This window comes from Balaenoptera ricei, chromosome 1 (genome assembly GCF_028023285.1).
Source record: "Balaenoptera ricei isolate mBalRic1 chromosome 1, mBalRic1.hap2, whole genome shotgun sequence".
Lineage (NCBI taxonomy): Eukaryota > Metazoa > Chordata > Mammalia > Artiodactyla > Balaenopteridae > Balaenoptera > Balaenoptera ricei.
Genome location: NC_082639.1, coordinates 168,243,010 through 168,246,025, shown reverse-complemented (window position 1 = coordinate 168,246,025; position 3,016 = coordinate 168,243,010). Strand labels below are relative to the sequence as shown.

Below are 3,016 nucleotides of genomic sequence, written 5' to 3'. Positions count from 1 at the left end.
AGGCACATCTGATAAAAGACTGTTATTCAAAATATACAAAGAACTCTTCAAACTTAACAATAAGAAAACAAACAACTCAAAAAATAGTCCAAAGACCTTAACAGATAACTCACCAAAGAATATAACAGATGGCAAGTAAGCACACAAAAAGATGTTTTGCATCACATGTCATCAGGGAAATGCAAGTGAAAAAAACAACTACATACCACTACACACCTATTAGAATAGCCAAATCTAGAACACTGAAAACACCAAATGCTGGTGAGGATGTGGAGCAAAAGGAACTCTCATTCATTGCTGGTGGGAATGCAAAATGGTACAACCACTTTGGAAGACAGTTTGGCAGTTTCTTACAAACTTATGGGCACACAAAAACCTGCACATGGATGTTTATGGTAGCTTTATTCAAATTGTCAAAATTTGGAAGCAACCAAGATGTCCTTCAGTGAGCGAATGGATAAAGAGTGGTAAATTCATTCAATGCATTATTATTCAGCACTGAAAAGAAATGAGCTATCAAGCCATGAATAGACGTGAAAGAATCTTAAATGCGTATTACAAAGTAAAAGAAGCCAATTAAAAAAGGCTGTATCTTGTATGATTCCAACTACATGACAATTCTAGAAAAGGCAAATGGAGACAGTAAAAAGATCAGTGGTGGCCCAGGGTTAGGGGAGAAGAATGAATAGGCGGAGCACTATTCTATATGATACTATAAAGATGGATACATGTCATCACACGTTTGTCCAAACCCATAGAATGTAAAACACTGAGTGTACCCTAATGCAAACTATGGACTTTGGGTGATTATGATGTGTCAGAGTAGGTTCATCAATTGTAACAAACGTTCCACTCTGGTGGAGGATGTTGATAATAGGAGAGGCTGTGCATGTGGAGGGGCTAGGAGTATACGGGAAATCTCTGTACCTTCTGCTCAATTTTGCTGTGAACCTAAAACTAGCCTAAAAAATCCTAACCCTAAAAACTCCAACACAATACTTCTATCCAGACTATTTTTAAAAACTTTCTGAACTCAACAGTTAGAAAACAATCTAATTAGAAAATAGCAAGGGAATTCCTTGGCAGTCCAGTGGACAGTACTCCACACTTTCACTTCCAAAGGCCTGAGTTCGATCCCTGGTGAGGGAATTAAGATCCTGCAAGTTGTGCATGGTGCAGACCAAAAAAAAAAAAAAAAAAAGCAAAAGATTTGGACTCTTCAGTAAAGAAGGTATACAGATGGCAAGTAAGCACATGAAAAGATGTTTAACATCCTTATAAGGGAAATGCAAATTAAAACCACAATAGAGAGTTCGGGTCTTTTGAGGATGAGCTGCCTGTTCTCCATCCTTGGTGCCCTGCAATAAACGCTGTACTTTCCCTCACCACATCCCAGTGTCAGTAAATTGGCTTTGCTGGGAGGCCAGCGAGGGAATACAAGTTTGATTCGCTAGAAAGAGTCTATATTCAGGAGGAAGTAATCCCAGAAAAGGAAGAACAGGCAGATCAAGATGTGTAGCTCTGTGGCTGCCAAGTTGTGGTTTTTGACAGATCGTCAAATCAGGGAAGACTATCCCCCAAAAGAGATCTTACGAGCATTAAAGGCCAAATGTTGTGAGGAGGAACTGGACTTTAGGGCTGTGGTGATAGATGAGGTGGTGCTAACAATAGAGCAAGGAAACCTGGGTCTTTGTATCAATGGAGAACTAATTACTGCCTATCCTCAGGTGGTGGTAGTGAGAGTACCAACCCCTTGGGTGCAAAGTGATTGTGACATCACTGTTTTGTGCCATCTAGAGAAGATGGGAAGCAGGTTGATGAACTGACCTCAAGCCATCCTGAACTGTGTTAATAAGTTCTGGACGTTTCAAGAGTTGGCAGGTCACGGTGTTCCTCTGCCAGATACTTTCTCTTAAGGTGGTCATGAAAATTTTGCTAAAATGATTGATGAAGCAGAAGTACTGGAGTTCCCAAAGGTGGTGAAGAATACACAGGGTCATAGAGGCAAAGCGGTTTTCTTGGCTCGTGATAAGCACCCTTTGGCTAATCTAAGCCATCTTATTCGCCATGAAGCTCCATACCTGTTTCAGAAGTATGTTAAAGAGTCTCATGGAAGGGATGTACATGTCATTGTCGTGGGATGTCGTGTGGTTGGCACAGTGTTATGCTGTTCAACAGATGCGAGGATGCAAAGCAACTGCTCACTACGTGGTGTCGGGACGATGTGTTCATTGAGTGAACAAGGGAAGCAGCTAGCTATCCAGGTGTCTAACATCCTGGGAATGGATGTGTGTGGCATTGACCTGTTGATGAAAGACGACTGCTCCTTCTGTGTCTGCGAGGCCAATGCAAATGTAGGTTTCATCGCCTTTGATAAGGCGTGTAATCTAGATGTAGCTGGTATCGGAGCGGACTCTGCCGCCTCCCTTCTGCCCTCTGACCAGCTCACCTGGCGTATGTCCCTGCTCTCCATGGTGTCCACGGCCAGTGACACTAGTGAGCCAGAGTTGGGTCCCCCAGCCAATACTGCTGTCGACAACATGAGCGCAAGTTCCAGCTCAGTTGACAGCGACCCTGAAACCACGGAGCGAGAGCTGCTCACCAAGCTCCCAGGGGGCCTATTCAACAGAAACCAACTGCTAGCCAATGAAATCAGACTCCTGGTGGAGTGATTCCACCAGTAAATAATTAACCAGCAAAACCCTTGTAAAACTTTCTTTTTCCTTTTTTTCTTTTTCTTTCTTTCTTTTTTTTTTTTTTTTAAACCAACTTGCAATGCTGTTCATGGAAAATGCTCAGGAAGATGAGAGAAAATTGAGTAGGATTAGTTAGGAGAGAAGAAGGGGGAGATAGACGAGACGTTTGCTACTAAGATGTTACTGACTTTGATTTACAAATCCTGCAGATAGAGAGGCAGAAGAGGTGAGATACAGAAAAATGTCAGGCTCTCATAGTTACCCTTTTAAATTACTCAAAAATATGTAGGCTCTCAGGCCATGAAGAACATAATTTTTTT

At 42.0% G+C, this 3,016-nt stretch overlaps 1 pseudogene; it reads left to right on the top strand.

Annotated features, from left to right (window-relative positions):
* The first annotated feature begins 1,511 nt into the window (after positions 1 to 1,511).
* Positions 1,512 to 2,672, top strand: LOC132353873 (beta-citrylglutamate synthase B-like; annotated as a pseudogene).
* The last annotated feature ends 344 nt before the right edge of the window (positions 2,673 to 3,016 follow it).